The 21990-nt window shown below is 43.3% G+C and overlaps 1 protein-coding gene across 4 annotated transcripts in view; it reads left to right on the plus strand.

Moving 5' to 3' along the window:
• Positions 1 to 21990, plus strand: part of KIF26B (kinesin family member 26B) — a 428353-nt gene that overhangs the window by 132519 nt on the left and 273844 nt on the right. The window contains exon 1 of one of the 4 annotated variants that reach the window (XM_032466564.1): positions 18452 to 18496. The exons of the other annotated variants lie outside the window; for them this stretch is intronic. The gene's annotated coding sequence lies outside the window, so the exon portion shown is untranslated. Of the gene's footprint in view, positions 1 to 18451; positions 18497 to 21990 lie in introns of those variants that run through there. 4 annotated transcript variants of the gene reach the window in all.

Consider the following 21990-nt stretch of genomic DNA (forward strand, 5'->3'; position numbering starts at 1 on the left):
GTTTTTAGTGATTTAGATCCATTTCTACTTTAGGACAAAGATGATTTATAGATTTATCTATCTCCCACTGCTATAATGTAAGCTCCTTGATGGCTTGATGGTTTTTGTTTGTGCATATGTTTATTTTTTTAATCTTTTATTCACTAATGTATCCCAAGTGCTTAGAACAGGGGCTTGTGCAGAGGGATAATTATTTGTTGAACGAATAAATAAATGACTATGGATGTGTGTGTGTAGGTAGGTGCACATACACACACAGACAAGACAAACATCTCACCCATATGTCATTTATCTAACAACCTTGAGTGTGTAAAATAAGTGGAGAATGAGAGCATAGTCCAGAGGGCCATGTACACTGAGGGGTGATAAAGCTCATGATCACGTTTCTTTATGTCTAAGAGAGACTTCTGGTCCCTCAAAGCCAGGCCTGCTTTAGATATTGTTCTTGGCCTGGAGCAGATCAGAAATGGCGAATCAAAGATAGAGACAATCACAAAGACAAAACCAACAAAGTGATAGGTAACAGCTTGACAAGAGGAGTGAAGACAAAAAACAGACCCTAGTAATCTCCTTATGGCCTTCTGGAACCAGTTGGTTTAGGGGCATCCGGCCTTTTACACTTTAATATTCCAGTGGACATTACATGATGTTAGCACCTCATGACATTATTTAATGTTTGCAGTAGACATTGAATCATCAAAAGCTTAAATTATGTCTCATAACTATAAGAAGACAAGGTTATCTCTAATTCTTTAGAAAGAGTCCTTTGGAATCATTTAGATAACTGTTTCTTTTCTTTTTTTTCTTTCCTCCCCTCCCCTGCTGTGTAAAAGCTGGAGTGGAGCATTTTTGGTGGTGGTGGGGTAATTAGGTTTATTTATTTATTATTCATTCATTCATTCATTCATTCACTTATTTAAATGGAGGTTCTGGGGATTGAACCCAGGATCTCATGCATGCTAAGCAGGCACTCTACCCCTGAGCTACATCCTCCCCCCTTAAATTACTGTTTCTTTACAAGAATATGCTTCCATGATCTATACCAGGAAGCAGAAAATTATGGCCTGCAAACCAAATCCAGTTTGCTGTTTGCTTTTATAAATAAAGTTTTATTGGAAATGGCCATGCTTATTCATTTACATGTTGTCTATGGCAACTTTTGTGCTACAGCAGCAGAGTTGAGTCATCTCAGCAGAGACTACATGGCCTGCAAAGCCAAAAAGATATATTGTCTGGTCTGAAAAAGTCTGTCGGAAAAAGTTGGCTGATCCTTAATCTAGATGTTGGGTTCTTCCCGGATGTTAGTTTCTGCTTGTGTGTACATCTGATTCAACGGCATGCATTACCGAGTGATCCATACGCAAAATGCATACACGTACTCATGCACATTTCTGTGTGATGGTAAGCACAGCTAAATACTAAGCACCATTTCCTCTACTTCTCAAGCATAGCTTCATAGCTCTATAAAAGACTTCGGGTCAAATTAGCCATTACTCTTCCTGCTTCACTCAACTGATGGTGTGTTGTGACCTCTGACTCAAAGGGCAAAGACATTCTGGAGAACTATAGGACCCTTAGAAACCTCAAGGCACATTCACCCTCCTCTCAATAGTTCCTGGAGTGCAGACATATTGATTGCACCCAGTTTATGTAAGGCAGAGATCCTTGCGGTGTGAAGGACTGTATGATTGTGTATTTCACAGGGTCTTTTGGGATATTTAAATGGTACCAGAATTTGAGTGCGATAGCAAGAAATATTATAGACTTCATAAATATAGAATATTTTCTAGGTAGAATTTGCTTTCAGATTACTCTTGTGGTCTTTCCCTCTGATTTAATGGAGGTTTCTCCCGCTAAGGCAGCCATGCTGATTTATTATTCTGTGCTGCTGTGGCTTTAATGTTAGCTTTTACTAGTTCTGACTTCAATACACTTCTTGCTCAGCCGAGCTAACACACTTTATTTTATTCTATTAATTTTCAAGTACCAAGAGCCAATATTCATTATGGAAGGTAGGCTTCTGAGATTATAGACTCCGATACATAAAATATGTATATGTATCATTAAGATGAGCACTAAAACATGATTTGGATTTGGGGTGGTGAAGTGAGTGCCTTTTTTATTGCAATATAATAAAACTGACCCTTTTAAAGTATACAAGTCAGTAGATTTTAGTATATTTACAAAGTTATCTAGTAATCTCTTTTTTCCCCCACATACAAGAAATTTGGTTCATTTTTGAGGAACTCTGTGTAAACCATAAAAAAGTGGCTGTTAGAATTGCACTAAAATCCATTCTGTTGAGATTTGCCAAATGACCTGTGTGCCATGGGATTTGCTGAGCATGGATTCTGACAGCCCTGGGTCCCCTGAGTTATTTTATACATCAGACTGCTCATCCCAGGTGAGTGATGTCAGGGAGGACACCAAGGCCCACTGTCCCAGGCCTTGGTCCTAACCTCAGACCCCAGGGCTTTGACCAACCTCCCTACCTCTGAAATTCTTTTTCCCTCCATAGCAGTGAAATGGGGAGAGCAAACCGAGAATGACACACTGCTCTGGCTGAGAGTTCTCACTGGAGTCTCTGTTGGAGGGTGGGTGGGCTGCCCTGCCTTTCTCTAGCCCCCTCCCTAACTCCATCCTGAATGCCCTGTGCAGAGAGACTGGTCATTTGTTCACTCATCTGCTCAGAAGTACTTGCTGCGATCCTGCTACTGTAAGGTACCAACCACTAGACCCTAAGAATACAGAGGGAGATAGACAGGATCCTACTCTCATGAAGTTTATATTCCAATGAAGAGAAGAGACATTCAAGTGACCAACTGCCCCATTAATTACGTAGTCACAGCTGTGATCATGCACCGAAGGAAACGTACAGGGTCTTGTGATAGGAAGGTGCAACACGGGGCCAGACTTTGTCTGCAGACAGGGAAGCATCTCTGAGGGTGTAATATTTTTTAGCCAACGTCTGAGGGGTAAATATGGCAAGAGAAGGAGGAGAGAGAGAGGTAGGAGCTGCATCACAGACAGCCTTGCTGGCAAAGGGAGGATTTTGGAGTAAGCTGTGGAAATTCCTGAAGTTCAAAAAAACCCAACAAAAAACAAAAAACAAGCAAACATTCTAATTGCTGTGTGTTGAATGATCAGGAGGAGGCTGGAGTAGAACAGGAAGATTTATTGAGTCACCCAGGTGGGATATGATGGGGTGACGTCCACGACAGCAGTGGATATGGAAAGTGAATTTGAGACATATTTAGGCGATGGAATTGGCAGGATGAGTTGACTGAACCTCATTTTATTTTTTTCATTCTTACGATTAGAATCCATTCTCCTTCTCCAATTCTAGCTCCTCAGTTGGCCTCATAGTTCTTTTGGCTGAGAATACACAGGGTATATACACGCAGAGTCATTCAATGTCCCGAGTCAAGGGGATGTCCTCTTAGGGAAGCTGCAGCGCTGTGTCTGTAATGTTAGAGACCCCGAAATACAAAGTGAAGTTTCCTCCAGATTGTTCTCAGGAGCTCGTGCTGGAAAAACTGAGGGCTCCCGAGAAGGCAAGATCTTCAGGGACCTAGAGAAAATCACGGAGACATGGACTAGTTCATAAACTTGCGTCAACATAGCAAGCTACATTCTCCACATTGGAAAGTTCCTCCCTCTTTTTAAAAGCATCCAAATTATGGCTGTCTCACTTCCTCGCAGATTGATGGGCCACTGGCTGCGGGGAGGCAGCACAGCTGTGTGGTGCACAAGCTCCTGGACCTCCCATCACTTCACATCACTGGCACCATCTCCCTCTAGGGTTAAAAGGATGTTTTACTACCCAGATGTAGATTTTCTTTTCACTTCCATTCTCGATTTTCAAATTCTCAGACTACAAAATGAGTTGGAAAGTAATCCTTTGCTTCCTCCTTTTAAATGATGAATAAGAACGCATGCTTTGGAGCCCACCCCAGGTGCTGTCCCCAAACCTCGTTGTGTTTTGGGAGAATGCGTTTGATGGCCTCTGAGCCTTCGATGGGTGGCGTATGGATTGTGTGTGCGTTAGTAGTCCTGGCTGTTTAAGACTGTTCATATTTGACTGAGTAAATAGCTTCTTGCCTTCACTGGGTTTTTATATCACAACCAGTAAGCACTGCAAGATGAAAAAATTCAAAAGAGGTGAAGGCATTAGAGTCATTCAGATAAATTTCTGTGTCCAGGAGCCCAGAAAAGTGCAGAAACAGTCGTCTTCAGTGTTTTTATATAAAATTGCTTTTTCAAAAAATAAGTTGTCATTTGATTGAGAAAACTGATGATGTGGATTCAAGCAGGGGAGGGAGTAGAGACGGAAGAATAGGTCTCACACACAGCAGCTCCTCTGTGGTCTTTAGTTATTTTTGTTTCTTTCTTTCTTCTGAAGTTGATACTGTTTTGTTTTATTTTGTTTTTCACTATTTTTCCCAAAGGGCTGAAGGGGCCATTGCACAATTGCTTAGTAATCCAGGCCAGTTTACCAGGATTAGAACTCAGTGCTCCAGCACCCTGGGAGGCAGCGGTCCAGCTGAATGAGACCTATGTATGAGGAGCTGGAAAGAGAAAAAGGAGACGGAGAGAGAGGAGACATCGAATTAAAGTAGGATTTGGAGAAGAAGAGTCAGAGATTGAGTTTAGATTCATGTTTATTTTGGAAAGAAATAACCATAAATATGTATTCCTGGTATCTGCCTTCATGATCACTTTGCTTATGGCTGAATTTGGAAAATAAATTCCTTTGATATCTTTAGTATATTAGTTGCCTGGGTATGAATTGTTGGAATAGTTAATACTTTTCATATATGGGGATCATTTGAGATTTAAGATTGGAGCTGGCCAGTGACTTTATTGTATAAAAATTGTTAATATTTAGGAAGTTTCAGAAAATCTATTTTTTTCCTGCCATCATATACGTATTCGTGAGAATCTCCATTAGCCTCTGCTCTGCCAGGATAATTAATACCCTGTACACATTAAGGTCTTTGTCCAAATCAGCATGATGAAAACTCATGCGAATATAAATATATAATTTTCACAAAATTCTTAAACTTTAGGGGTTTTTTTTTGTGTGTGTGTGGAGTTGGTTTGTTTTTTTGCTTTTAACAGTAGGTTAGAGGTGGGAGAGAAGTCATCTGTGGAATTGACATTAAGCACAAATGCTTTGCTCCTCGTTGATAAGGACCTCATTCACGGTCACCACAAGATCCAGTGTCAATTCTTGTCAATGCTTGACGTTTATGACAAAGTCTCAAGCGAAGTAGATGTATTTGGGCATGAGATGTTGACTTATAATTCATGAAACTGCAATGTTCCACCTGTAAAGGAGTGGAATTGGCAGAGGTGTGGTTTTAATTTACGAAGTAAAAGCCAGAGAACAAACAAGAAAACCTTTGTTCTGCTGTCACAGCTGCTGAAGGTAAGTGTTAAACAGAACTCCAGAATGCTTTCTACACATCCAGAGAAGGGCAAGGGCTTCCTAGGTGGAATCTCCAGGCTTTCTTGGGGTACAGGTGGGGTGCTGGCCCTGCCTTGCTTTAATCAGAACCACTGTGCTCCTCCTTCTCCCCTCCCCGCCCTCCCTCTCCCCCGCTGACTCCATTCCCTCCTTCCTTCCTCCCCCCGTCTCTCTCCTCATCCCACTCTCCTTACAAAACTGCAGCCTTGGTAAAATCCTGTTCTCCATCTACTCTGCCCACGTATTTGCCCCACTGAACCTGGGTATAAAACAGAAAATCGCGGTGAATGTGTTCAATGTCTGACCATTAACCTCAGGCAGTTCTCGGTCCTGGCTGGCAGTCTGTCCACTCTCTGCTGTCCTAGTCGATAATTTTACAGTCTCCTCCTTCTCTGTCTTCTGAGTCAGCTGCATTTCCCCAAGCTCCACCGTCTGCCCCTCTTGGCTACCTTCTTGCCTGATACTATGGATGAATGGTGTGTCTCCTTCTAAAGCCAGTCATCCCCTGGTCCCCTAGGTGACTTGCCACCTAGCCACCCTGGTGACTTGCTCAGAGACACCCTCCAGCAGTCTCCTCTTCTTTCTATATCATTTCTTCCATCTCTATTGGATCATACCTTTTAGAATATAAAATGCTGTAATAGCTCCCAACGTAAAAGAAAGTTAAGAGCTCTCTTGACCTCCTAGCCCCTACTAACTCCTGTCCCATGTCTTTGATTCCCTTTGCAACAACTTAATTTTTAAAAAAGACTTGTTTGTACTCTGTCTCCGTTTCTCACCTCTACCCTTTCTTGAGTTCACTCCATTCAGCCTTTAGTTGCCATCACTCAATCAAAAGCTCTTGGGAAGGTCATCAGAGATAAAAATGACAGATGGATAGACACTCATCATGATATGATCATTTGGCTACATTCATTCATTCAACAAGGACTTGTTGACCACCTACTATTTGCCAGACACTGTTGTGAGTATTTTACAAATAATAGCTTGTATAGCTTGTAAGGTGGGTGTTGCTATTATCCCCATTACACAGATGAGGAAACTGAGAAACAGATTAAAGAGTTTATCCTCTACACCATACATAGTATACAGTGATGAATTTTCAGCCCTCATTTTACTTGACCTTCCTGTAGTGTTGCCCATTTGATCCTTCTTTCCTTCTTGAAATACTTGTTTCACCTTGTTTTCTGAACATCACTCTCTCTGCTTTCTTCTTTATCTGTTCCTCTCAGTATCGTTTGCTGGTTTCTTCTTATCTCCCCTAAACAGATCTGGGAGAGCTCAGTCATCACAGCTTTTCTCCATCTGCTCTCACTCCCTATGTGGCCTCTCCAGGGCCTCTGAAATGCTGTGTCTAGCCTGGGCCTCACTCCTGAACTCTGGACTTGATATCCTCCCTGACCTCATTTTCAACCATTCTCCTCCTCACTCACCTGCTCCAGCCACGCTCGCTTCTGTGCTGTTCCTAGTTTGCTAACTGTGCTCCCACCTGGGGGCCTTCGAGTGTGTACCTGTCCTCTGCCTGGGATGCTTTCCTGAGATGCCTGCTGGGGCTCACAACCTTGATTCTTTCAAGTTCAAGAGAGGCCATCTCTGTCCATCCTGTGAAAAAGAGCAGCCCCTTACTCGAACCCCAGATGCCCATTTTTACCTGTCCTGCTTTATTGTTCTCTGAGGGTCTCCATGGGACGTATCAGGTATTTGCTCATTTATGCATTTTTCTCCAGGTGATAGAGCTCTGCAGAGCTTTGTTCCCTGCTCTGTCGCCAATGCAGGGTACATAATAGGTGCTTAATAAAGAGCTATTGAGTGAATGAATGAAATTACCACAGGAAATGCATAGACAGATCTGCTTTTTAGAACTCTGTCTTCAATTTTTTTAAAGTAAATTTTTAAAATTATAAATTGATTCACATTTACAGAGTGACTAAAATAATAAATGAATAAGTGAGTCTTTCTTCCTCTTCCCTTCAGTTTTATGACATTTATAAATGCACCTGAGGTGGTAATAAAAGATTCCAGAAGGTTTTACAGCGTGTTTTCAGTTGATGGCAATAGCCAGGAATAGTTTAAATAGCGACATTAACAGGTTATGGTTTTGCTAAAGGACCACAGTGTTTTTAAGACAGAAACTTCAATAATCCCATTTTACTACTTCCTGAAACCTTTCAAATACACAGTACCCATTAATGTTGTATTATTTACTACAAATAACCCTCCCCCCCAAAAAAAACTCACCCTGATATTAACTGCTTAGGGTTTAAACGTTTTTAATAATGCCTCAATAGTATCGGCTTAATGAATTAGATTCTAAGAAATGTGGCCAGGTTTAGTTAACAATAAATCAGGTTATAGCATTTGTAGAAAAAGCAACTAAAACTCCGCTTGTAAATAATAATGTGGAAAGATCTGGTATTAATCAAACCACCATCCACAGCTGGGCTTTATTTTCAGCTCCCAAACACAGTGGAGTTAATATTGAGTGTACCTATATTTGAAGCTTAAGGAACACAATTATGTAGTCCTTTGAGAACAAACTTTTGCAAAAAAAAAAAAAATCAGTGGGGAACTGCACCTGAAACACATTTATAAAATCATACTTCCTGAGGGTTGTCTTAGAACAATTTTTTAAAAAATTGTGTGGGTAGCCTCTTGACCATGTAGTTGGTATTAGAAAGAAATGTTGAGAGTTTTTGTTTTTTTTCAGCATAAATAATTGCTCTTCACATTTCACCAAAGGCTATAGTCTGATTCAACCAGCAGCTGTGAAGACAGCTGGCCTGATGCTGTCCGGATTGGTGGACTTGATCCTGAGGAGACCACCAAGTAGAGGCAGGCAAAGGAAGAGGATGAGTTTCCATCCCACTTTTAGAAATTTCAATTCCTGAGCCTGTTTTATCTGTGCTGCTTCCCCTGAGCCCCACCGTCAGAGTCATCTTACTAGATTCCTCCAAGAAGAAGCGTGTGTGTGTGTGTGTGTGTGTGTGTGTGTGTGTGTGTGTGTGTGTGATTGAAATACAGTTTATCGTGTCCATTTCTGGTGTACAGCATAATGTTTCAATCATTCATATACACACATATATTCCTTTTCATATTCTTTTTCATTATAGTTTACTATAAGACATTGAATATAGTTCCCTCTGCTATCCAGTATAAACTTGTTTATCTATTTTATATATAGTAGTTAGTATTTGCAAATCTCAATATCCCAGTTTATCCCTTTCTACCCACTTCCCCCTCTGGTAACCATGAGTTTGTTTTCTAAGTCTGTGAGTCTGTTTCTGTTTTATAAATAAATTCATTTGTCTTTTTTTTTTTTTTTTAAGATTCTACATATGATACATAGGGTATTTTTCTTTTTCTGGCTTAACTTCACTTAGAATGACCATCTCCATTTCCATTCATGTTGCTGCAAATGGCATTATTTTATTCTTTTTTGTGGCCAAGTAGTATTCCATTGTATAAATTTACCATAACTTCTTTATCTATCAGCAGTCATCTGCTGATGGACATTTAGATTGTTTCCATGTCTTGGCTATTGTAAACAGTGCTGCTATGAACATTGGGGTATATATATCTTTTCAAATTAGAGTTCCCTCAGTATATATGCCCAGAAGTGAGATTGCCAGATCATATGGTAAGTCTATTTTTAGTTTTTTGGGATATCTCCATACTGTTTTCCACAATGGCTGCACCAAATGACATTCCCATCAACAGTGTGGGAGGGTTCCCTTTTCTCCACAATCCCTCCAGCATTTGTCACTTGTGGACTTTCAATGATGGCCATTCTGACTGATGTGGGGTGATACCTCATTGTAGTTTTGATTTGCCTTTTTCTGATAATTAGTGATATTGAGCATTTTTTTTTTGTGCCTATTGGCCAGTTGTATATCTTCACTGGAGAACTGCTTGTTTAAGTCTTCTGCTAATTTCTGGATTGGGTTGTTTGTTTTTTTGTTATTAAGTTGTGTGAGCTGTTTGTATATTCTGGAATTTAAGCCCTTGTCAGTCCCATCATAGGCAGATATTTTCTCCCATTCCGTAGGTTGTCTTTCTGTTTTCCTTATGGTTTCCTTTGCTGTGGGAAAGCTTATAAGTATAATTAGGTCCTATTTTTTATTTTTGCTTTTATTTGTATTGTCTGGGTAGACTGCCATAGGACAATATTGCTATGATTTATATCACAGAATGTTTTGCCTGTGTTTTCTTCTAGGAGTTTTATCGTGTTTTGTCTTATATTTAAATCTTTAAGCCATTTTGAATTTATTTTTGTGTATTGTGTGAGGGAGTGCTCTAACTTCATTGATTGATATGCGGCTGTCCAGCTTTCCCAACACTACTCGCCAAAGAATCTGTTTTTTCTCCATTGTATATTCTTGCCTCCTTTGTTGAAGATGAATTGACTGTAAGTGTGTGGGTTTATTTCTGGGCTCTCTATTCTGATCCATTGATCCATATGTCTGTTTTGGTGCCAATACCACGCTGTTTTGATTATGGTAGCTCTGCAGTATTATCTGGGAGGGTTATACCTCCAGCTTCATTCCTTTTCTTCAGTATTGCTTTGGCAATTCTGGGTCTTTTGTAATTCCATACAAATTTTAGGATTAATTGTTCTAGCTCTGTGAACAAATGTCCTGGGAATTTGATAGGGGTGGCATTAAGTCTATTGATTGCTTTGAGTAGTATGGCCATTTTAATTATTCCAATCCAAGAACATGAGTTAACGATGTATATTTGTGTGTGTGTTCATGTGTGTGTGTGTGTGTGTGCTTGTGTGTGGTGGGGAAAACAGGCAGTGTGAACCCATTTCCTAAATGCATTGCTCTTTCCCCTTGAGGCTCTTCAAGTTCTTCATAAGAGTGACATGTCAGAGATTTTGGTGGGATAGTTGCTATTAAGTTTCTTGCATGATTAGTTTACCTAGATATACAAGGTACATGAATCGACTGATTCACATCTGTCTTCTGTAGGGCCTGTGACTCAAAAAGCCCCCTTTAAAAATATGAAGATAAATAAACAGTTTAACAGTATAGCAGATAAGTACAACTGTGCTGTGTCCAATTCGAGGCTCCCATGTGCTGGAAGGGCTAGAGGCAGCAGAGAGGGCCGTCCTGGTCCACTCACTCCCTGTCTTTCCAGTGCTTACTTGGGCTCGTTGTGGTTGAGTCTAGAATAGAGCATCTAGAAGAGGGTCATTCCAAACAGACAGCTTCAGCTTTTGCCCAGATCATCAAGCTGCTCCGTCAGCTCTCCCTGCCACAAGGGTCCTCGGAGAAGCCAGTTAAGATTGTAGCTCTGAAAGAGGTTCAGCTTCTGGTGGGGGAGGTGGGGTTGGGAGGGGTGGACACACTAACAAGGATGCCAAGTCATGGTGCGGGCCCAGGGGCGTGCCTGGAGATCCTCGCCTGCCCTGCGGTAACCCCTGGTCAGGATTAAGGAGGTGGGAATCAGAATGATGCATCCTGGCTCGTGGGTTTGTAAGTAATTTACAGTAACTGGCTTCTCGGGAATGACTGTTATCAACAGAAGCTGCCAGATGGGCTGGATAAAGGCTTCCTGCCTCTCCTGCACCCCCAGCCCTGCCATCCCATCACATTCAGAGCTTTTTCTGTGAATTTGCTCATCTCAGTGACTTTTCAGTTCAGGCCTTTTCACTAAAGATCATTATGGAAGAAAGAAGGGTAAGAGGTATTGCTGACTATTCTGTGATTCATCAATCCCACTCCCAAATAAACAAACAAATGTCTAATGATGGATGCTTAAGTTCTGGGCCTCTAAGCCCAGATCTTATAACTAGGCTTTGGAAGTTGTTGATCTGTCAGATGTTTCCAGGACTTCCTCTGCTAAGGGTGTGTTACATCATCCTGAATGTATTATGAGTGGAAACAGAAATGTCCGGTCAGGTCCTCATCTTCTAGGAATCTCCTCCAGCCGGGGCACTTACGGCCAAAGCCTTTGTGACTTCCCTCACCACGCCTAACCAGCATGGAACCCGGCACGTAGTCTGTGCTCCATAAACGTGGGTTTTGCAGGAACAAAGAAATCTCTGGACTTCTTTATAAATGCATCAAATTACAACTTAGGGATGACTTTTTCTTATCATGGCACTGGTTTTCCTTCTCCAAGAGGAAACTGCAGAGTCTCCAGTTTGTGAAATCTGGCTAGAGGCTGGAAACGATTCCGTAGTCATAACAACCTCAGCTGTGCCCTCTCAAACCCAAGGCAGGAGGCGGAGCTGTGGGTGACAGACTCCGCTGCGGCCACGGAAACGCCAACCAGATTCACGGTTTTGTGTGGTCAGGACCTTGAGTCTCACGTCAGCCTTTTCCACCACACTCTTGAAAACAGCGAGTGGCACTGTCAGCAGTGCCTGTGTCACCAGGAAGGGCAGTGGCATGCGGTCCAGATGGAAGAGAGGCTGGAGGCTGGGGGCCGCGGCCAGGGATCTGAACTCCACCATGTCGAGGTCAGGGGTTGGTGGCCGCCCTTGGCATCCTCACCCACACGCACTGTACCCGGCCCCTTACCAGCCCCACTGAAGAGTCAACACAGAGATTGTACTTTTTAGAGCTTAGTGTCTCCACACTTAAGTGAAGCTGAGGTAGATAAGAGCCCGGATCAGCATCTTGTCCTGCACAGAGATTCCCAGCAGAGCACATGAGAAGGAATCAGGGAGAGGGCTCAGGCCAGGGTGGCAGCCTCAGCACAGCCTGCGTTTGGGACTGGGTCATTCTTTGTCATGGGAGTTTTTGTTGTTGTTGTTTTTAATATATTTTATTGAAGTATAGTCAGGTTACAATGTTGTGTCAATTCCTGGTGTACAGCATAATGCTTCAGTCATACATGAACATACATATATTCATTTTCATATTTTTTTTCACCATAGATTAGTACAAGATATTGAATATAGTTCCCTGTGCTATACAGGGTGAACTTGTTGTTTATTGGATTTTGTAAGGAATCCTCCTGTATTTTGAAGCGAGAGACACTCCGCCAGAGTTCAGCAGGTGTTCTGTGTGATTCAATGGGTCTGTAGATGTAATTCTTGATGTATTTGTGGGAGAGGGCAAGCTGTGAGTCTCTCCACTCCACCATCTTGGTACCTCTCTGCTGTGGGGTTTTTTCCCGTGCACTGTAAGATATTTAGCAGCATCCTTAACCTCTACCCATTAGATGTCAGTAGCCCCCTCCCAGTTGTGAGGACAAAAAAATGTCTCAAAGTATTTCCAAATGTCTCGTAGGGGTTAAAATCACCAGAGGTTGAGAACCAATGGATTAGGGAAAGAATTTGGTACAAAGACTTTTGCTTATACCTGTAGGTTCTGGGTTAAGTCCCAAGAGCCATTTATCATTGTCTTGAATTACTGTCTAGAAAAAGCAGCAGTCCCCAGCACCGAGGTTTTCAGGAGATGTGATACAGTGGGTGGCATGGAGAGCTCTGCGGGAGACCAGCTGCTCTCTGAAAGCCGCAGGGAGGAGGAGATACGTGAAAGGGAAGGGCACTTCTGCCTTCTCCCTTCCCCATCTCTGCTTCCCTTCCCTGTCTCTCCCTCTGGGACACTGCGCCACCGAATTTCTCCTGTGATGCTTGTTAAGATGTGTCCAGAGCTCCACTCCCCAGAGATTCTAATCTAGAGGATCTGGGAGGGGGCCCAGGATCTGCCTTGGTTTGAGCATCCCAAGTGATTCTGCTGCAGGGGGTGGTCTGGAGGCAACACCTTGAGGAACAAGGCCCTAGAAAGATGTCAGAACAGCCAAGCTCTCCCAGTCCTCTGAGGACACTAAGATCTAGCATGAAAAAGAATAAGAAAAAAAAAGAACTTGAGTACAAAGCAAAAGGTGATAAGAATTCATAAGAAAGTTGAAGCTAATAGATCTGAGAACCCCTTACACTGAGAACAGATTCACTGGCTCACTCACTCACTCATTCAACAAACACTTCCTGAGTGCCTCCTGTACTTCAGGCATCATTCTAGGCATTAGGGAGTCAGCAATGAATAAAATAGACAAAAGTCCCTGGTCTCATCCAGTTGATATTTTGCAGGGGAGACAGACTAAAGAGACTCCATAACTATTTATTGTGTTGGAAGGTGACAATGCTGTAGAGAGAAATAAAGCAGACGAGGGGGCTAGGGAATGCAGGGGATGGTTTGCAGTTGTAATTGGTGGTCAGGGAGGCCTCATTCACAAGGTGATATTTGAATGCCTTGAAGGTGGTAAGAGACAGTCAGGCACATACGTAAAGGGGCACATTTTCCATGCAGAAGAAAGAGGAAGAACAGAGTCACTGAGGCAGGAGTGAACATTCATGGTGTGATCAAGGAACAGCAAGAGGGCTCTTGCGGCTGGAGCAGAGTGAGTCAGGGAGCTGAGCAGAGAGGGAGCAGGAGGCCAGATGCTGCAGGGACCAGTGCAGAGACTTTGATTTGACTCTGAAGGCAGTCAGGTGGGGGCCCTGGGTGGCTTTTTAGCCAAGGAATGCCAGGAGCAGATTTAAGGCTTAAAAGGATCACCCTGGCTGCTGTCTTAGGTAGACTCCAGGGGGGCAAAAGTAGAAGTTATCATTACTGTTAAAATTACGGCATGGTTTCTGCCCCCTAGGAATTTACGATTGTGCAGATAGAGCAGGTACAACTCTAACCAACAAGGAAGTGTTTGCTAAGCGATGTGAATCACTCGGACCAGAGAAGTGCAATGGAAGCGCCTTCTGAGAGTCAGACCTCATGGACAACTCGGGCCTTACGATGGATAGACAGGATTATTTTGGGGGGTGGGTATATGAGTATATGATGGACTTTTAGTAAACAGTATGCATCTGAAGTGTACAATTTGATATGTTTGGTCATTTATATATGTACACCCATGAAATCATTGCCACAGAGGTGGCATTACCCCCAAAAGTTTTCTTGTGGTTTATGAGGCAGGGTGGGAGTTTTCATCAGGGCAGGCACATAAGTGAAGACACAGAGGCAGGAAAATGCAGGGCCTTCTATGGGACAGAGGGAAGCCCACCTTGTCTGTCCTGCAGGGTCACACTAGGAACCCGGAGAGAGATGTCTGACAAGACAGCCGGAAGCAAATCACATGGGGCCCAAAACACTGGGTCACAAGGGTTAGGTCACAGGGGAACTCACAGAAGTTTTAAAATTTGTTGTCATTTATGGTCAAAACTGAGTTGATCTGCTAAAATTTCATCTTTTAAAGTCAACAGCAACAACTTCAAATTTTAGGTACTTTTTGGTTGTAAGTCCAAGGAAACATAGCCAAATCCATTTCTGCAATATTTCACGCAGACAAAAATCAATTAAAGAAGAAAGAAACATTAGGCAATTTCATAATTAGATAATTAAGAGATTCCTTAATAACCGCATACTAATACAACTACTTACAGATTGAAGATAAACTCATTTGCCGCCTGACGGTACATTATGGCCTGCACATTAAAAATACATCTAGATAGGCTTTGATAATTGAAAGGTAAAATTGTAGTGTGTCATACTAGAATCTTGATGACTGCTTCATATCTGTAAAGTCTGGCACTTTTTTTGTGTGTCTTGTGGAACATGAACTTGAAAGTTAAGGAAAATTCTTTAATGAGGTGTTATGGGTCTGTTCTCCTGTCCTAAGCTCTTAGTCTATTTGTGAATGAATCCTATTCCCTCCTCCCCACCTCTCCTGGCAAGGGCGGTGGGGTAGACTGGAGAGCAAGATTTTCAGGTTTGAAGATAGTTTTGCTAATGTGGAATCATCTTTCTCCATCTCCTGGATGGCGTCTGGCAGCTCCGAAGCTGGCCAGTTGGTGGCTCTGTGATTCTGATGGAACATCCAGTATCCCCTTCAGAGTATTACCCACTCCTGACAGAGGAATGAGGAAGTCTTTTCAGTCAAGAGGCATCATATTCTCAGGACCATGGAAATGAAGGACTTGGATTATTTTACCTCTTAACACAGAGAAGTCTAGGGACCATCCAGTCCACACTTAGGGATATCAGCTCAGGAATTCAGAGGACCTTCTCTTATTCTGGTTTCTTTTGAGAGGACCTGACTTCCTCTCATGTAAGAGGTGGTTAACTGGAGATAAGTTCTCTTCTTTACAATCCCCACCCCTCTTAATTCCAGAAGTGCTTGCTAAATCCTCCTGGATATAAGTAAGCCCCAGATCATCATTGTCACCATTGCTGTCATCCTTACCACCATCTGACCTCTGGAATGGATACAAACATGGTACTGCACTGGCTACTGAGAAGTGTCACACTGGTAACTGTTACCATCATTACCAAGCATTTATCAAGGACCAGGACTGTGCTAAACATGTTGCACATATAATCCTTACATACCTCAGTAAAATAGGGACTATTATCAATTCCCATTTCTGCACTGAAGGAGACTGAAGCTTGGATAGGTTTTTAAAAATGGTTCCCAGTCACACAGCTGCAAAGTGATGGAACCAGGACTCAAACCTCCCATACTCTTAACCAGACATTTTCAAAAGATCAGGAAACACTGTCCATGCCATCTAGTTGGAAAAGATGAGCGACACAGACATAAAAAAGTTTCTGTGGTCATGCTGAGAAATACCTCAATTGTTCTTTTGCATAATTTATGAACTTCTTTTTATCATAAGTTCCAAGTCAAAAATCTCCCCTTTCTTTGGAAGCAGTTAAGTTTTATTGCCTGCAACACTTCAGCACATGTTGCAGCAAGCAGCCCTACTAATTGCAGCTGGCGCTTCCAACAGCCTCCCATGCTGAATACGGTCATTCAAACTGAAGTGCACATGCGTCTCTAATGGGCCCGCATCTCTCTGCTGTAACCCAAGGCAGGACTACTTGAGCTGGGCACAGTCACTGCGCTCCAGGTTAATGTGGTTTCTTATGTAGAACTCTGGTCTGACATTTAACATTTCCTCCTTTGGCTTTTTTTTTTTTTTTTTTTTTTTTTTTTGGTCTCTCTAAACTTGTTGCCCAGCATCCTTTACATTCATTTTTTTTTTTTTTACACACTAGATCAGTACTCATGACCGATAACGATGAAAGGATGATGAAAAGCTGGGGTTTCAATGAGACCAGGAGGAAGTTTCGCGTTCATGGAGTAGGTCTGTGGGCCACCTGTGATTCCAGGGCCTGGCCGAGCTGCTGTCTCTGGAGGTGGTGGTTGTGGCTGTCTCAGGTCTCACCTGGAGCAAACTCTAATTATAATGAACTCGGTCCCCTTTAATGCCTTTATCCCTGTCAATAACTGGAGAATGAGCCCTGCTGTGTCCTCTTTGCCAAGCGGAGTGAAGCGCTCGGGGACTTTCTTGAGTTTGCAGTGTGTCAGCAAGAATGGCGGCCCGTGTGGGTGGTCCCTTTTCCCTGCAGAGAGCGGTGGGATGTCATTGCTTGTCACACAGTCTGATTTGTTCTCTGGCTTCCCTCCAAGGTAGCCATAGGTCTTGTCTGTGGGTCTGGGAACTATGAACCACAGGAGCAAAGGATGCTAATGTTTATCCATCAGTCATTTCCCTCTGGGTGGGTTCACCACCGCAGCTGAGTGAGAAGAGACTCACATGAGATAGACTCTGGGATCCCCCACCCTTTCCGTCCCCTTGATCTTGCTTGTACCATCGAGCATGTGTGGAAAGTGACATGTCAGGTCAGGGGCTGATGAGCGTGGAGGAACCAAATCTTCTTGAGGACGAAGTTATGCCCACTGGTTGACATTTTGGGGGTTTCCTTAGATTTCAGATGTTTAAAGTCTCCTTCCTGCCAATGGCTAAATGAAATTTGTTTTTCTTCTTCTGAAATTACCAAGGTTAAAAAAAAACAAACCAAAAAACCCACTTTGTACTTACTGTAGGCGCTCAAGGCCTGGCAGGTTCACTCGCGATGCGGCAAACAGCAGAACACTCCCGGAGCCCTAGGTGTCTCTGCTGTGCCCTTACTGCGGAGGAGCACACAGGCGTCCACGGCGGCAGTCAAGCAGTGGAAAGTCCCGTCTGCCTTCGGTATCAAGGCAGACAAAGCCGGCATCCAGCCAACTATGATGGGCGCTAGTGCGCTTGCGTGGTGCAAGGCACGCTTATATAACACTACGTGGGTACTGCGCATGCGGGATAGTACCGCTGAGTCACTGGGCACCGGATGTCCGGCGTGGGAGGCTGAGTGACTCCATTTTCCCTACACGCGTCTTTTGAGAGGCATTTGAATCCAAAGAGCTGAATTAACTCTGAATGAGAATATTTGTATTCTTGGGTCAGATTCACCAGAGGTTTGTTCTCTATTGTTTTGCAAACTTCTGATTTTGCTGTTTCCATTCAAAACAGAATCACTCATTTTGGCACGGGCCTTTAGGGAAGAACGCTGAGGTTCTTGGGGAAGAAAGGACACGGTGGAAAAAGTGGCAGGAAGCGGGGCGGGGCGGGCCTCCAGTGGAGGGATCACAAGGAGTGCGAGGGTGAGTTTCCTTGAACTTCTGGGAAAGTGCCCGCGGTGGGGAACCAAATATTGCATTCTCAGAATTCTAGCCACCCTTCTGGGCCTCACGGGAGAGCATTTATGGATGAAGACAGTTTAGAAACAAGGTGAAAAGAAACTGCTTTGAAGAACAGCTGAAATAGTGTGGAGCTGGTCACCAGAGGGCCCTAGAATGATAAGCCAGGAACAAACATAAGCGGGACTTTGTACGACACACGCTGGACACTGACTCCGGCTGCTGCCTTCCTCAGACCCAGAGGCTTTGCAGGAATGCACCCTATGCACTCTTTGCTAAAATAACATGGGGGGGGGGGGATCCTGTCCTCAAAAGGGGCGTGGGCGTTGATGGCTGAGCACTGTATCCCCCAGAGAATGGAATGAGACAGAAGCAGTGTGGAACACCACTCAGCGTCTTGGTTTGCCTCGGCGGTAGTTCTTGTTTTCTTGCTCTGGTTCCACGGACTTTACTGCGCTCGTTAGCAGCCCTGCCTCACGTGTTGAAAGCCTGCTGCCAGCTCGTGGAAAATAAGTGTGCTACCTGCTTGCTGGGGGTTGAACCCTGCTGGACCAGGTGTGTAGTATTGATGTGGAGTTTTCCTTTAGGTAGATTTCTCTTGCTTTCCTGCTGATGAGCTGGCCTGGATGGCTGAAAAATTCTTTGCATAGAAACATTATTTTCTTGGGAACTTAGGAGAAAGAGTCCCAGATTGTATATTGAGGTGAGAGAGCAGAGAATCTAGCCTAACATTTTAAGGAAGAGTCAGGTAAAAGGGGGATATGCAGATTATGGTTGACCCACATTAGGCTCTTTAGCCAGCCAGAATAAATACAGTTGGAAACTATATTAACCTTAGATTTGAAGGAATTTATTTCATGACAGTTGGGTAATAGGCGACTAGCTCACTTAGACAAAATAAATGACGGACCAAGACCAACTTTGTTATTGAGTGTTTTAGCCTTGGTTGAATTCTTTCCACTTATTTATTTCACAAATATTTTTTGAGCCCTTACTATGAAGTAGACACTATTCTAGACTTGGGGGAATTAAAGATGGGAAGAATTATTTCCTTGTAAGGAGTGGACAGCGTAACAGGAAAATAATTTGACAGCTAAAAACCACTGACAATAAGCTCCTAGCATGGAGGGATAGAAAAGCAGGATAGTGACGTGATCCAATTTGCATTTTAGTTAAATTCTTTTTTTTTTTTTTTTTTTTTGATGGGGTTGGGGGTGTTTGAGTTCAAGACTAGAATCAGGGAGACCAGGACAATGTGAGTGGGCATGAGAGGAGGGACAGTTCAGGAGCTTTTAGGAAGTACCATCTGCCACACTTGGTGATTGGATTGGAGGGAAAGGAGGAGACAAGGAAGATTCCAGATTTCTAGCCTGGGCATCTGAGTGGATAGTAATACTGTTTATTTCCATAGTGACTACTGGAATAAGAAGAGGGTTAAGGGAAAATAAAATTAATTTAGGATTGTCAGTTTATCTGGGTGCTGTTTTCCAGGGGGCCATGAGGCTCAGAGTTCAGGAGAAAGGCTTGGATGCCATTGTCTGAGGAAGAGAGAATCAGTCATAATCTCTTAGATCATGTGCCAGAAGACATGTGAATCAATTTAAGAGAGCCATTAGACCCTGAGAGATCCCGAGGGGATGTGGCAGGATACCCATTTTCCTGAAATTCCTCTAGAAGAAATAGAAGAGTTGTGAAGGGATTGGAAAACCATTTTCTGGAGTCTCCTTTGTCCTTTTGTAGCAGTCATTAAGTGGGCAGATTTACGTGTCTGAACATTCACTTCATTTCTCCCTAACCTTCCTTCTAAGGACCTTAATCCATTTCCTAAGTGTTTTCTTGAATTCCTCTTCACGGCAAATATGGAGTAAACATGATTTTGTATTATTTTTGAAAGATGAGAATGTTTTGAGCACAGAACCCTTAAATTGAAAAGTTTAGGATGAAAATGTTGCCAGAGCACCCTGAGCCCATTTTCATATGTGCTGAAATAAAAATTAGGACTGCAAAAGTGGAGGTTTAGCCATGTGTGGATTCCCACTGTTCCCGTCTGACTGTTTCCTGAGGTCACAGGGTGAATCGGGCCTAGAGGACAGGAATGTCTTGAACCCCACACACTACGTAGCATGCCAGACTGCATGCCTAATTCATGCCTTCTCTGGGACCACATTTCTTTTGGTGCCCGCTGAGCCGAAGGGCACACCCCTCATCCATCTCCTGGGGCCCCTGCTGTCCTTTCTGTGACCATATCAGGAAAGCTTAGTATTTGTGGGCCATCCGTGAGTCTGATGCCTCCTTTTCTCTCTTCTTCCTGTTTATTACTGCTCTCCCTGGAAGCAGTATTCCCTTTATTCCGGCACTTCTAGAAAGCTGTGTCTGCTGACCATTCCTCTTTGAAGTTTCTGAGTTGCACTGAAATATTTATAGCTGTGTGGACAAGCACTTGAAAGGGATTTTTAGTTTCCATAAGATGTATCTTTTGACTTGTGGAGGCCTTTTGATGATACAAACTCACATACGGTTCCAGTTCAAGGGTGGCTTATTTCAGGGAACACCTCTTTGACATCCGTCAGCGATTGCACGCTCATTAAAAGCATCGATCTCCTCTTTCCTCCGGGTGAGACGACAGTGGGCTCTGGGCTCGGCCACTTCCTGGCTGTCGGTGGCCATCCCGGTGGTAGGCTCAGCTGTAGAGCTCTCGGTGTTTTGTCAATGCCTCAGGAACTGGGAGGGGAGCGCTGGGCTCCACGCATCTGAGTGTGTGTTGAGAGTCCTGGACTAGAAGTGGCAGCAAGGGGACGTGGTGTTTGGCGGTCCAGGAGCCAAGAGGATTCCCTGAAGTGTGAACTCAGAGAACACAGCAATCATTTGCCTGGCACGTTGGAGACCCACGTGCGTTATTTCTTACATGTTGGAAGTTGAGCAGCAAATAGGCTGAGTGAGGAAGGTGCTGCTTCAAGGGAAAGTAGTAAAAACCAACAAGAGAAAAGGAGTCCTCAGCACCAGGCTCTTGCTGTTTTGGGGGGAGTGGATGTATTTTTTCTGCTCCGTATGCAGATGTCAGAGTCAAATCCAGTTTCTACCAGGATCTAAAAATACTGTGTTGCATGAATGGGACTGGTCTTACATCTGCCTTTTTACTGTGATGCGTCTTGCAGGTGATTGTAACAAAAATGTTCTAAGTAAGCAATTTGAGGTCTCTTGAAACCAGATAGTTCAGTGCCTTGAAAGCATAAGCTGCAGGTTGCAGATTGCTTTTGAATGCCTGTCTCTGATTTCTTACACTGTCCTTAATTGTGTAGTAGGCATGGGAATTACAAAAGGAATGATGAAATAGGTAAAGGATAAAATACCATGTGGTCGTGAAAAAAGTCACACTTTTCAAATGACATTTATTGATAAGGGAAAATTCTCATTATGTTAGTATTATGTGAAAAAGCAAGAACCTATATCTTGGCACATATAAGGGCCCAGATATTTCCTTTTAAATAAGTGAATGTTTCATAGATGAATGTGGTGAAAACCTTATGTGTCTGTGCAACATGATGAGTCCATTGATGAATATGGTTCTTTGGCTCTTGAAATGAAAAACTGTGGACTAGTGGCCGAGAAGTCTGGGTGTCTGCCAAGCTTTTAACCCTCTTACAGCTCAGTTTCCTTATCTGCGAACTGACGTGGTCATCTGCTCCAGAGTGGCCCATGGGGCCATTTTTTGTCTCATATGTGCTGAGTTTTGGTCAGGGACTCTGGACAAAGCAGTTGTCACTGAGGGGGATGCCATTAAGATGTCATTAAAAAGGATGCAGGTCTCGGATGGTTTGCATCACTTCGTCAGCCAGACTTGATCAACCTTGACCTCCTATTGTTTCCCATCATTTTCTATGACTGTTTTGAGTTTCTACCTCCTGAGCCACTCCTTGCCGCTGCTGTGTGAAGAGGCCTCTTGATTTATTAATCAATTAATCAGTGCATGCTGAGGAGCTGTTCAGGGTAGTTAAACAGGGAAAACAAAATGCTGGAGCCTGTAATCAAGATGGATCGGAATTAAGAGT

Source organism: Camelus ferus, chromosome 23 (assembly GCF_009834535.1).
Source record: "Camelus ferus isolate YT-003-E chromosome 23, BCGSAC_Cfer_1.0, whole genome shotgun sequence".
Lineage (NCBI taxonomy): Eukaryota > Metazoa > Chordata > Mammalia > Artiodactyla > Camelidae > Camelus > Camelus ferus.